Raw genomic sequence first — 14,621 nt, 5'->3', positions numbered from 1 at the left:
CATGTTGAAAGTTAATGAAATTTACATCCTCTTGTAGCCCTTGATGAGAGGAACTCAAAACCGAAATCGGATTTATGTTTGGATGATTGAATCTTGTAAAATCAAAGTCCTAAAATGATTGAAGCTTGGAGGGAATTTATGAAGTTTCTTCTTCTTTCTCTCGGTGCTAACTGATGAAATGAAGCCACACTATACATATCTTGCATGTCTAAGAACACATGGCTCATTTTTCAAGTGGCACGCATGACCGCGGGTGCGGTAGCTCAAGGAGCGCGGGTGCGCTGTGCTCTCGGCACCAATTTCATTTTCTGAAATTCAACGACCGCGGGTGCGGTCCCTCCATGACCGCGGGTGTGGTCTTGCTTCGGCAATCCATTCATTTTCCAAAATTCAACGACCATGGGTGCGGTCCTTCTAACACCGCTGGTGCGGTGTGGCTTCGGCCTTTCATTCAAAATTCTGAATTATGTAACTGCGGGTGCACTCCCTTTCTAAGTGCGGGTGCGATCTATTCTTGTGCTCAAAACTCTAATTTCTCATGCATTTTCTCCCCTCATTCCATGTCATGCATTCTCATATCTTTGTGTATCATATTAATGAAGACTAATGATCTCGAGCCTTACCTTTCTCTCCCTCTAAGAAATGATTTCGTCCTCGAAATCGCAGGCAATCTATCAAAGCATGAACATAAGCAATATAATCAAAACTGAATATTTACTTACATCATATGAATAACTCGGGATGTTTCTGTCTCATTTCTGATTCTGTCTCCCAAGTTGCTTCTTCGAGGCCATGACGACTCCATTGGACCCTTCCACTAGCGGAATAATCTTCGTTCTGAGTTGTTTCTCTTTTCGATCCAGAATCTGTATCGGTTGCTCGACATAACTCAATGTTTGATCAAGCTCAGCTTCATCAGGGTGAATGACATGGGAAATATCCGGCATACATCTACGCAACATTGATACATGAAAGACGTCATGTATCCCGGATAAAGAAGGAGGAAGAGCAAGTCGATATGCTCGATCGCAAATTTTCTCAAGAATCTCGTAAGGACCGATGTATCTAGGAGACAACTTCCCACGCTTGCCAAATCTGACAACGCCTCTGAAAGGAGAAATTTTCAGGAATACTCAATCTCCTGTTTCAAATACTAACGGTCTACGTCTGACATTGGCGTACTTGGGTTGTCTATCATGTGCCGTCTTCATTCTTCTCTGAATTATCTTTACTTTCTCAGTCATCTCTCGAATCATATCAGGCCCAAGTTCTGGTACCTCAGATACATCATCCCAGTAAAACGGAGATCTGCACTTCTTGCCATACAAAGCTTCAAACGGTGCCATCTCGATACTCGTCTGATAGCTTTTATTGTACGAGAATTCACATAATGGCAGTGAATCTTGCCAACTAGTACCAAAATATAGTACTACAGCTCTCAACATTCCCTTTAAAGTCTGGATAGTCCGCTCTGACTATCCGTCTGTCTGAGGATGATAAGCAGTACTCAGGTGCAATGTCGTACCTAGAGCCTGCTGCAAACTGTGCCAAAAGTGTGAGGTGAATCGTGAATCACGATCTGATACGATAGACTTCGGCACACCATGCAATCTGACCACCTCTCTGACATATAAATCTGCCATCTGATTGTGTCGGTAGGTCATTCTGTATGGAATAAAACATGCTGATTTGGTCATTCTATCAATGATGACCAAAATCGCATCACAGCCTCGGGATGATCGAGGTAACTTCGTCACGAAATCCATGGAAATGTGATCCCATTTCCATTCTGGAATGGACAAACTCTGAAGTAAACCTCCGGGCTTCTTTCTCTCAGCCTTCACCTGTTGGCAATTTAAGCACTTAGACACATATTCTGCGATATCCGTCTTCATCTGTTTCCACCAGAATTGTGTCTTCAGATCATTGTATATTTTACAGCCTCCAGGATGAATGCTAAACCGACTACAGTGCGCTTCTGACATAATCTGTTGTTTCAATTCTGAAACATCTGGCACTACAAGACGGTTATTCACATACAGAACATAATCATGTACCTGATATTCGGATATATGCACTGATCTGACCATATCAATCGATTTCTGAACATTCGGATCACTTCTTTGTGCTTCTTTGATCCTCATAATCAAGTCTGGCTCAAATTGAATGGAAGCAAGTAGCAATGGCCTACTACCTGTATCAAATGATAATCCAGACAAACAGCAATCTTCAACTAAATTCGAAACCCCTATCGTCGACAGGGATAAAGCACAAACCTTTCGACTCAAGCCGTCTACTGCTGCATTGGACTTCCCTGTATAGTATTTGATTTCACAATCAAAGTCTTTCAACAAATCGAGCCATCTACGCTGTCTCATGTTCAACTCAGATTGAGAGAACAGGTATTTCAGGCTCTTGTGATCGGAGTAGATCTCAAATTTCTCGCCATACAGATAATGACGCCAAATCTTTAATGCAAATACGATAGCCGCCAATTCAAGATCATGAATTGGGTATCGAGTCTCGTGTGTCTTCAGCTGTCTCGAGGCGTACGCAATCACATGACCTCGCTGCATAAGAACACACCCCAACCCTCTATGAGATGCATCACCATTCGCCAGTACCTGAAGGAATCATCAAGACAGGTGCACTGGTCAGCCTCTTCTTCAATTCTAAGAAGCTAGACTCACAATCTTCAGACCACACAAATGGCGTATTCTTCTGTGTCAACTGGGTAATAGGCTTCGCAATGCTGGAGAAATCTTTGATGAATCTTCTATAGTACCCTGCTGGACCCATGAAACTGCGTATCTCTGGCACCGAAGTCGGTCTAGGCCAACTGATCACAGCCTCAACTTTACTCGGATCAACAGAAATACCATCTCCAGATATAATATGACCCAAGAAGACAACATGTCTCAGCCAAAACTCACACTTGGGCAGTTTAGCATATAATCTTTCATTTCTCAGTGTTTGCAACACAATTCTCAAGTGATTGGCATGCTCATTCAAATTCTTTGAATATACCAAAATATCATCAATAAAAAAAATCACAAACTCATCCAAGTACCTCTGAAAGATGCGGTTCATCAAACTCATAAACACCGCTGGAGCATTCGTTAAACCAAAAGGCATGACAACAAACTCGTAGTGTCCATACCTGGTCCGGAATGCTGTCTTCGGTATATCAAAATCTCGAACTCTGAGTTGGTGATATCCCAATCGCAAATCAGTCTTAGAATAAATAGAAGATCCCTGCAACTGATCAAATAAGTCGTCGATTCTAGGAAAAGGGTATTTGTTCTTTATCGTTGCCTTATTCAATTGCCTGTAATCTATACACAATCTCATAGAACCATCTTTCTTCCGCACAAATAGCACTGGTGCACCCCAAGGAGATACACTGGGTCTGATATATCCCTTGGCTAGAAGATCTTCTAGTTGTGCTTTCAATTCTTTCAGTTCTATCGGTGCCATCCTATATGGAGCTCTCGAAATAGGCACGGTACCTGGAATCAGATCAATGCTAAAATCTACTTCTCGAGCTGGAGGTAACCCTGGAATTTCGTCTGGGAATACATCTGCAAACTCCCGCACTACTGGCAAATCTGCCAATGCCGGGCTCGATTTCTGTAGATCTACCGCATAAACAAGGAACCTCTCTGCTCCTTTCTGCAACAATCTACTCATAGTCAGAGCAGATACTAAGGGAATCCGAGATCTGGAATCCTTTGCATATAATTTCCACTCCTCTGTCATCTCAGGTCTGAATCTGACAATCTTGTGGAAACAGTCTACGGTAGCTCTGTACCTAGTCAACATGTCAATTCCGACAATGCAATCAAAATCAGATAAACCAAGTACAACACAGTCCAAATCAATTTCATGCCCCTCAAACTGTAGTATACAATGTCTAACTGAAGTCACAGATATAAGACCACTTCCCAACGGAGAAGAAATAGATACTACAGTAGATATTGACTCAATAGGCAAGGAATGCAACAATGCAAAACGTTCTGATATGAATGCATGTGATGCACCTGTATCTATCAATACATATGCAGGATAACCGCAAAGAAAACAGTTACCTGCAATCACGTCATCTGGCGTGTCCTGTGCCTGTTCCTCTGTCAATGCAAACACCTGAGCCTGTTGTCTGGGAGGTTGGCTCACTGTCTGGCCACCTCTGGCTCTAGGCTGGGACTGTGTGGGCGTGGGCTGGAAGGAATGGGGACAGACGAAGCTTGCCTCTCGGGCTGAGCTACTGAAGCTGATGACCCTGCACTCTTAAATCTCTGGGCACCTTTTTGGGGACAAACTCTGGCGAAGTGTCCCGGCTGTCTGCAATAGTTACATCTGCCCATCACTCCCTGGCACTGCTCAGTGGCATGCCTACCACCACACGAACTGCAATAGACACCACTGGACTCTGAACTCTGACCCTGACCTCTCTGTCGGGATCCGCTGGAGCTCGAAGAACTGCTCCCTGCTCTTTTGAACTGCTTACCCTTAGGTTTCAAAAACTCCTTCTTGCCACTACTGCTTCCACTATCATATCGAGGAGGAGGTAGTGGAAACTGTGCGGCGGGCGGTGGCGTCGGTCTCTGACCTGGAACACTCTAGGAAGCTCCTCGCTATCTGATCAAATCAGCCTCTGCTCCCTTTGCTCGGTTCAGCGCCTCAGAGAAGGTGTTAGGTCGCCCCGTGTTCACCAAGGTGAAGATATCTGGATTCAAACCATTTATGAACTGATCGGCAACTGCCTCATCATTCCCTGCTACATGTGGTGCAAATCGAAGCAAGGACGAAAATTTGGCGACATACTCCTCTATGTTCCACTGGCACTGTCTCAAATTGGCAAACTCTGCCCCTTTGTCTTTTCGGTATGATACTGGAAAGAAACGTTGGTAAAATTCATCTTTAAAAACTTTCCAAGTAATATCAATACCTCGATGTTCTAGGGCTCGTTTCGCCGTTCGCCACCAACTCTTGGCCACTTCTTGCAATTGATGCCCAATCATCTTTACTCTACGTTCATCTGAACAGGCAAGTGATTCAAATAACATTTCAATATCATCCAGCCAGCTTTCGCAATCCGCTGCATTTTCAGTGCCTTTCAAAGTCGGGGTTCGAAACGACTGAAACCGCTTCAACAGAGTCTCCATCGCGGTAGCGGTTACGTCCATCTGAGTACCGGACGTACTCCCCTGTTCTGGCACTTGTCCTGCAGCTGGTTGCGGTATCCTTCTCGGCGGCATATCTGGTTATCAAATAGGTTAGTACACAGTCTATACAAGCTGTCTCAGCCCTCCTCTGATCATATACCTCTGATCCAGAATCGGTTCTGATTCAGGCTTGACAATTATATGCTGTAAATCAACTCAGATACAGTACAACACATAATAAGGAAAGCAATAAATAATGCTAGCACATCAAAAGCAAGGAAGATGACTCGATCTACCCCTCTCATTCTATTCTATCTTAGTCTACAGAACCTACTGCTCTGATACCACCTGTTGTGGGGACCCGGGCTCTAACTCAATTCTGTCTGGGATTAAATGGATCTGTGAGAAAATGTGGTGCAAATTTTCGCTTTTTAACATTAAATCAAATGTTATTACTAAGCATAATCTTTCTTTATTAATTTACATCATACATAATGTACGAACATAGTAAACGAGTCTTGTTCTAACACATCACTCTAAACTAGTGTTTAATATACAATACCAAAATACAAGTAGTCCAAGTCTAAATACAGCCACTAGTCATCTTCTGCGCCCGTAGTCACCACGCTATCTCGAACTCATCTCTGTCGTGACCCAGATCCTGCCCCACCTGTTGTTATGCACACATACAGACATAACAACAGCCGGAAACTCCGGTGAGAACAAATCCCAGTATAAAACATGTATACATGCATATGCATAATAAAATCATAAAACACAATATCATGCATGTAACATAAATCATGGGTCCCATAGTCTATGAAACCAATCCATATTAGCATGCAATGCAATTCAAATCATGTCTTGACTCAACTCGACTCTACTCTAGGGATCCCGGGGTGAATAAGACGTCACTGTCTGTTACCTACCCTCCCAATCGGGGTAACTGTACGTCTTACTCCTAGACTTCGGTCGTGTCTGTATCGAATGTCTACAATCAGAGGAAGTATGCCCCTATGCGTCGATACACCGAACGTCTAGTTTTGACAAATCTGTCAATGACTCTCCTATCTCAATGCTTGAATATAAATCTATAGACAAAGCATGATCATATCAAGAGATTTGAATATAAATCTATCAACAAATCCAAATCATATCAAAGACATAAACAATAAATCTAGTATGTGATTTTGTTGGGAAACTCCAATCAAATCTGATTCGAGTCGTGTCTTCCCTATAATCACATGAGTTATACCTTTCTTGTCGTAGTCTTGTCGTAGTCGAAGCCTCGATGACGAATCTGTCAATTTCAATCTGAAATGGCAATATTGATACACATTTTATCAATCTCTAACTCAATCAACACATATCTAATTCAATATTTGATTTCGGTATCATTTGACGGCATAACGACGTAGTTCTCGATACCGGTCAATCCAACTCTCATCATATATAAATAATTAATAACCTCAACTCATATTCATCACAATCTATACATCATAAGCTCATATCACTTCTGAAATCTCTATCTTTTCAATCCAAGACATGCTAAAATTCATAACAATCACGTAAGGTATCATTTTCTCGATCCGTTTACGAATATACGTTGCTTATAATCATAAAAACATATATCTAAAAGCATATCAAGATTTTTCCAACATCAGTATCTCAGATCATGTTGAAAGTTAATGAAACTTACATCCTCTTGTAGCCCTTGATGAGAGGAACTCAAAACCGAAATCAGATTTATGTTTGGATGATTGAATCTTGTAAAATCAAAGTCCTAAAATGATTGAAGCTTGGAGGGAATTTCTGAAGTTTCTTCTTCTTTCTCTCGGTGCTAATTGATGAAATTAAGCCACAATATATATATCTTGCATGTCTAAGAACACATGGCTCATTTTTCAAGTGGCACGCATGACTGACCGCGGGTGCGGTAGCTCAAGGAGCGCGGGTGCGCTGTGCTCTCGGCACCAATTTCATTTTCTGAAATTCAACGACCGCGGGTGCGGTCCCTCCGTGACCGCGGGTGCGGTCTTTCTTCGGCAATCCATTCATTTTCCAAAATTCAACGACCGCGGGTGCGGTCCTTCTAACACCGCGGGTGCGGTGTGGCTTCGGCCTTTCATTCAAAATTCTGAATTATGTAACCGCGGGTGCACTCCCTTTCTAAGGGCGGGTGCGGTCTATTCTTGTGCTCAAAACTCTAATTTCTCATGCATTTTCTCCCCTCATTCCATGTCATGTATTCTCATATCTTTGTGTATAATATTAATGAAGACTAATGATCTCGAGCCTTACACCTGCATTAGTCAGTTCTTCATCTATGTCCTTGAAAAATCCTTGCGATTCCAAAATCCCATAGATCAAGGATGGAAAAGGTAGTTTGGTGGATTTGAATCCTCCATCCGCCAGCTGCAGGACTGTATTAAATACCATCCGACCGAAATTGAAAGCAGTACTGCCATTACCATTCAAGTAAAGAACAACGGCTATTTTTTTCTTTAATAAATTCCCTATTGATGTACAGTGGCCAAAAAGCTAAAGAAGCTTCAGAGTAAAATTTGTTGAGCAGGATTTGCTCACATTATAGTCCACAGTGTCCATGATGTCTTCAGTGTTGACAACATTAGCCTCAACATAGACAACAACATCAGCTACATCAATAAAATAACTTTCATTACAATCACTATCTTCTGACTCATCATCATCATAATGTTACTCAGTCTAAAAATTAGATTCAGAAGAGGGAGTGTTAAAATATTTAGGACGAATGTCCCCAAATTCTTGTCGCATCTCTTCATCGGGTTCGTTATCACTAGAGAGGCTTTTCTTTTCTGGTTTTTCTTCTTTTAGGTGAGAACGAAACTCAGGCAAGGATTTTTGTAGTATGTAGAATCAAAAAGATCACTAGGTCCTGGAACATCCTTTGGTTCTTCTGGAGATTATGATTGAACAGTAGCAGTAGATGATATTGTGTTCTTCGCTGCAACAGCAGGTTTTGGTCTTGCGACCAACTCAAAATCTTCATCATCAGATGATATTTTCTAGAATTCTGGATATTATAAAGTTATTTGCGTTCAAAGGCACGAAAATTTATAAGGTACGATATCTTCTTTCTTCTAATTTACTTATAATTTGTGAAAATATTTAGTTTGAATGAAACATAAATACATCTCATAATAAAGATTTTAGCCAAATGATTTATTTTCAAATAATTTGCGAAATTATTTTGTTTTTCTCTAATATTAATTTATCAATTTTTTTTTCCGTTGACATCTTCAATAGATTGTATTAGTCAGTTTAATTTTTTCCATTTTGGAAAACTAAAATAATGGATTACTAAGTATTTTGAAAAATAGCTCAAAAATCCGATATGGTTGGGAGTTTGGTAAACCCGTTGGGAATAATCGAAAGACAATACAAAATAAATTTTTTGTGTAAAAGTTGCAAGCGGAGGAATCGAGATAAGAGTCATATAAATTGATTGAGTAAATATAAGGATCTAAGTTAGAACTTTCTAATTTTAATTATTTTTTTAAGTGTGAAAATACCAAAAGTGAGTGGACCTAATTTGCTGGAAATATTCTTGTTTATAAACTTTCCCATAAAATTGTTCGTTTCAAAATTATAAATTCGATTAAATCAATTTTTTTCTTAAAGTTAATAAATTTTTCAAAAAAGGATATATATATTGGATAAAAATTTCACAAGTACATATAAAAGGAATGTTTTCCCCAAATTACATAAATGTTATTTCAACCATAATTTTTGTTTTGTTTATGCTACTCCAATGTTATAAGTAAAATATTTTCTCCGGTGATAGTTTCAGTAGATTGTATTTATCAGTTTATTTTTTCCATTTTGGATAACAAATATCATGAATCACTAAGTATATTGAAGAATGCCTCCAAAACTTGATATTGTTGGGAGTTTGGTAAACCCATTGGAGATAATCGAAAGACATTACAATAAAAATTTTATGGAAAGTTGTAAACGGAGGAATTATAAAGTTAAAACAGCATATTGCACATGTTTTTGAAAATGTTGAGTCATGTAGTAAAGCTCCAAAGGAGATATTATTGATGCTACGGATATATCTTCAAGAGACTAAGTCGGTGAGAAATCTAACCAAAAAAGAAAAAAAAATTGCATTAAGTGCAATTCAACATAGCAAACATGAATTCGAAAGTGCCAGTGGCAGTGAGGATGATTATAGATTTGATAATGTCAATGAAGAAACTTTAGAAGAAGTGGAAAATAGAGCTTTGCAAAAAGCAATGAAAAAAGTCGTAAAACAAGAGCATTCGAGGAGGAGATGTGTAACAAGTATGGTTCAAGTAAATTAATTATGTTATCATTTTACTTGATGAACAACCATATTTAATTACAAAAGTATATATTTATTACTCTATATTCTTGAATTTCATGAAATTTAGGTGGCAGTTCATCACTTGGTATAAATCTCAATTTTAGAAAAAAGATGTATCATAGCTTTAGCGTAAGAAAAGGAGCTCAGCTACCTTCGAAAGGAGTTGATTCTTACATGTTTCCATCAAAACGAAAGAGTATAAAAAATTGATTTGCTCCTGAAAAGATATTTATTTAATTAATTTATATATTTTTCCAAAATCCTCAATTTATATTAATTTTTAAAAAATATACACACCGTGACCGTTCCGCGAAATGTCATAAGAACTGAAACAGTGACCTCTGCGACAGTCTCCGCGACCGTGATTGCGAACCATGCCTCAAACCAACCTAATAGTAGGGCATATAGAACTTAAGGCAGGGCATGGAACCGGAATGCCAAGCCAGCAAGTGGTAAACTATGATTTGCATTGTTTTAATAGCCGATTTTTGATCCACTAGCTTAAGACTAAGACTTATCTGATGAGCATGATGACGCAATATTACTTTAATGACTTAAATGACATTGAAATCTTGTATTTCTGATTGATGAAACCGCAGTTAGGTTTAGCTTCATGGCGAAAATCGTGATCGACTAGACAATGCTTGTTATTGTTTGGAAGGGAAGAAAAAAATCTCAAATTTTAGAGGTTACTTTCAATCCTTGGGCAGATACGACGCATTGGCAAATTTCTTGCTGATAGTAGCAGAAGCAGAACAAATGTTGTTCTTTTCGTCAGATTTCATACTTAATTTATTTTTATTTTTTTTCAAATATCGATCTTGATGCGCTCAAAAAATGTGCATCCATAAAAATACCTTGAATCGATGATCACGAACCAATTCTTCAATATATCGAATCAAAGCGCTCCAAAAATATAACTGTGTATCAAAGAAAATGGGTGACATGACTCCGCCCGGAGGCGAAGCTACTCCGACGCTCAAGTCAGTATCGTGTTTGAGAGAAAAATACAAGACTAGCGTAAATAATGGTAGTTGAAAGCGTACTTTAATTAGGGTTAGAAGCCCTTTATTTATAGGTGTGGAGTCTTAGATGATAAAGAATTTTGTAATATATGGTAACAAGATTTGTGAATATTCATGCAATATCTTGTAATATCTCTAAAATATAAGTAATGATATGATAGGATTTTTACCATATCATCACTAGTACCACCCACAAAAAATTGACGAAGAGTGAAATGATGGAGGAACGTTAAATGAATGAATTATATTTTAGAGTATGTAAGATAATATTCTCGTTGCATATAATAGTGTCCTTTGAGCGTTTGTTGTGGAGTGTGCTTTCTGAGATGAGACAAATTAATCGCTCAATGTAGTCATCTGATATTGAATAGATAGTCAAATGATTTTTCCTCTCGAGTCACTAGAGAGTCAAAAGAGCCAAGAGTGGCTATATTCCTCCATAAGAAGTCAGGTCAAGATGTCGAGACCAGCATAAATAAGAAGTTCGAGATATATCGACAACTGAAAGTCGAGCTCAGATGAAGAGCCATAAAGAATATCCTGCTAATAACCGAGCTAAAATGATGAGCTATAAATAAGATCCTGTTGAAAACCGAGCTCAAATGAAGAGCTATAGATAAGATCTTCCTGAAAATCGAGCTCAAATAAAGAGCTATAGATCATAGTCTGCTGAAAACCGAGCTAATGATGAGCTACAAATAAGATCATGTTGAAAACCGAGCTCAAATGAAGAGCTATAGATAAGATCTTCCTGAAAATCGAGCTCAAATAAAGAGCTATAGATCATAGTCTGCTGAAAACCGAGCTCAAATAAAGAGCTATAGATCAAGGGATCATAGTCTGCTGAAAATCGAGCTCAAATAAAGAGCTATAGATCAAGGTCTGCTAACAACCGAGCTCAAATAAAGAGCTATAGATAAGATTTTCTTGAAAATCGAGCTCAAATAAAGAGCTATAGATAATATCTTGCTGAATACCGAGCTCAAATAAAGAGCTATAGATAATAGTCTGCTCAAAATCGAGCTTAAATAAAGAGTTATAGATAAGATCATGCTGAAAACCGAGCTCAAATAAAGAGCTATATATAATAGTCTGCTGAAAATCAAGCTCAAATAAAGAGCTACAGATAATAGTCTGCTGAAAATCGAGCTCAAATAAAGAGCAACAGATTAAGAATCAAATTAAAGTTGTCGAGTGCGAGATCTAGCTTATATGTTTTCCAAGCCGAGTTGGACTTCCTAACTGACGAACACGAGGTTAGACTTGTATATTTGCCAAGCCGAGTTGGGCTTAATGAGTGCCGAGCGCGAGGTCGGACTTGTATATTTTCCAAGCAGAGTTGGGCTTACTGAGGTTCCGAGCAAGGTCGGGCTTACTGAAGTGCCAAGCAAAGTCGATTGATGCGCTTAAAAAATGTGCATCCATAAAAATACCTTGAATCGATGATAACGAACCAATTCTTCAATATACCGAATCAAACCGCTCCAAAAATATAACTGTGTATCAAAGAAAACGGGTGAGATGACTCCACCCAAAGGCGAAGCCACTCCGACGCTCAAGTCAGTATCGTGTTTTAGAGAAAAATACAAAACTGGCATAAATAATTGAGCGTAAAAGCGTCCCTTAATTAGGGTTAGGAGCCCTTTATTTATAGGTATGGAGTCTTAGATGGTATAGAATTTTGTAATACATGACAACTAGATTTGTGCATATCAATGCAATATCTTGTAATATCTCTAAAATATAATTAATGATATGATAGGATTTTTACCATATCATCAATAGTACCCCCCGCAAAAAGGTGACGAAGAGTGAAATTGTAGAGGAACGTTAAATGAATGAATTATATTTTAGAGTATGTAAGATAGTATTCTCGTTGCATTTAATAGTGTCCTTTGAGCGTTTGTTGTGGAGTGTGCTTTTTGAGGGGAGCCAAATTAAGCGGCCAATATAGTCATCTGTTACTGAATTGGTAGTCAAATAAATGTTCTTTCCAGCTGAGTCGATAAAAAGTCAAAAGAGCCAAGAGTGGCTATACTGCTCAATAAGAAGTCGGGTCAAGATGTCGAGACCAACATAAGATCAAACATATATAAGAAGTTCGAGATATATCGATTGTCGTGAGAAGATAATATGCGTCCGAATAGACCATGATTAAGATTCTGAACAAAAATACAGTCTGATATGATGTTCTGATATGTTTGAAGTTCATACTCAAATAAGAGTTGTTGATGAATATCTACTGAGAGTTGAGCTCGGATGAAGAGCGATAAAGAATATCATGCTAATAACCAAACTAAAATGATAAGATATAGATAAGATCCTGCTGAAAACCGAGCTCAATGAAGAGCTATATAATATCCTCCTGAAAATAAGCTCAAATAAAGAGCTATAGATAATAGTCTGCTGAAAATCGAGCTCAAATAAAGAGCAATAGATAATAGTCTGCTGAAATCCGAGCTCAAATAAAGAGCTATAGATAAGATCCTCTTGAAAATCGAGCTCAAATAAAGAGCTATAGATAATATCCTGCTTAATACCGAGCTCAAATAAAAAGCTATATATAATAGTCTGCTCAAAATCGAGCTTAAATAAAGAGTTATAGATAAGATCATGCTGAAAATCGAGCTCAAATAAAGAGCTATAGATAATAGTCTTCTGAAAACCAAGCTCAAATAAAGAGCTATAGATAATAGTCTGCTGAAAATCGAGCTCAAATAAAGAGCAACATATTAAGAATCAAATTCAATTTGTCGAGTGCGAGATCTAGCTTATATGTTTTTCGAGCCTAATTTGACTTCTTAACTGACGAACACGAGGTTAGACTTGTATATTTGCCAAGCAGAGTTGGGCTTACTGAGGTGCCGAGCAAGGTCGGGCTTACTGAGGTGCCGAGAAAAGTCGGGCTTATGTAATTGCCAAGCAGAGTTGGACTTACTGAGGTGCCGAGCAAGGTCGGGCTTACGGAGGTGCCGAGTAAAATCGGGCTTTCTGAGGTGCCGAGCAAGGTCGGGCTTACTGAGGTGCCGAGCAAGGTCGGGCTTACGGAGGTGCCGAGTAAACTCGGGCTTACTGAGGTGCCGAGTAAAATCGGGCTTACTGAGGTGCCGAGCAAGGTCAGGCTTCTGAGGTGCCGAGAAAAGTCGGGCTTACTGAGGTGCCGAGTAAAATCGGGCTTACTGAGGTGCCGAGCAAGGTCGGGCTTACGGAGGTGCCGAGTAAAATCGAGCCAGGCTTACTGAGGTGCCGAGAAAAGTCGGGCTTACTGAGGTGCCGAGCAAGGTCGGGCTTCTGTAATTGCCAAGCAGAGTTGGAATTACTGAGGTTGCCTCAAAGTTAAAAGTTTATTCTTTCTGTTTACGATCCATGTCTTGTATCCTATATTTCTCGAGTCATCGAGTAGGACCTGGCTATGTTGTCGCGAAGTGCCAAGCTCATGTGCCCACTAGTAAAAATGACATAAGTTGAGTCCGAGCCCAGTGTGTAGCAAAATATAATACGCTTGAATTCTGCACCAAAACGCAAAGTGCCAAGCTCATGTGCCCACTAGTAAAAATGACATAAGTTGAGTCCGAGCCCGGTGTGTAGCAAAATATAATACGCTTGAATTCTGCACCAAAACATAAAACCAAGACACAAGGAATCCAAAATAATAATAATTTTAATGTATATCTTGGCATCTACAATTTATCAAAAACTATCACGATTCGAGTAATGATCAAATCCCAAATAATTCGATTTAAGTGTGGGCCATAAGTTTTGAGTACCTAACATAGTAAGTCTTGAATTATGATAATCTAATGTACGTAGAACTGTGAACTCTCGTTCACACTAATCATGGGAGAAAATTCAACTGCATGTTTGAATGATTCTTAATTCCTAAGACTGCATAGGTAGGTCGCTGGCGGGAGTATAAACAGAGTGAAATTATATATCTCAATTGTTATTAAAAAAAATAGGAATGCAACTCTTAAATTCATCTAATTGACCCACATAAGGCATATTTCTAAAGAGCCAAACTCATCATAATTTAATTAAAAATTAATTTGAGCAAAACAA

The 14,621-nt window shown here is 39.0% G+C and overlaps 1 long non-coding RNA gene across 1 annotated transcript; it reads right to left on the bottom strand.

The window, feature by feature from the left end:
- Positions 1-12,002: 12,002 nt before the first annotated feature.
- LOC140837336 (uncharacterized) lies at positions 12,003-14,229 on the bottom strand. Its single transcript, XR_012119307.1, has 3 exons — positions 14,164-14,229; positions 12,777-14,063; positions 12,003-12,594 (listed from the first exon to the last, which is right to left on the bottom strand). It is a non-coding gene; the product is annotated as an uncharacterized lncRNA (long non-coding RNA).
- Positions 14,230-14,621: the final 392 nt, after the last annotated feature.

This window comes from Primulina eburnea, chromosome 7, assembly GCF_022965805.1.
Source record: "Primulina eburnea isolate SZY01 chromosome 7, ASM2296580v1, whole genome shotgun sequence".
In the NCBI taxonomy this organism is placed as follows: Eukaryota; Viridiplantae; Streptophyta; class Magnoliopsida; order Lamiales; family Gesneriaceae; genus Primulina; species Primulina eburnea.
The sequence above is the reverse complement of the archived record's forward strand: the minus strand, read 5'-3'. Positions and strand labels throughout refer to the sequence as shown.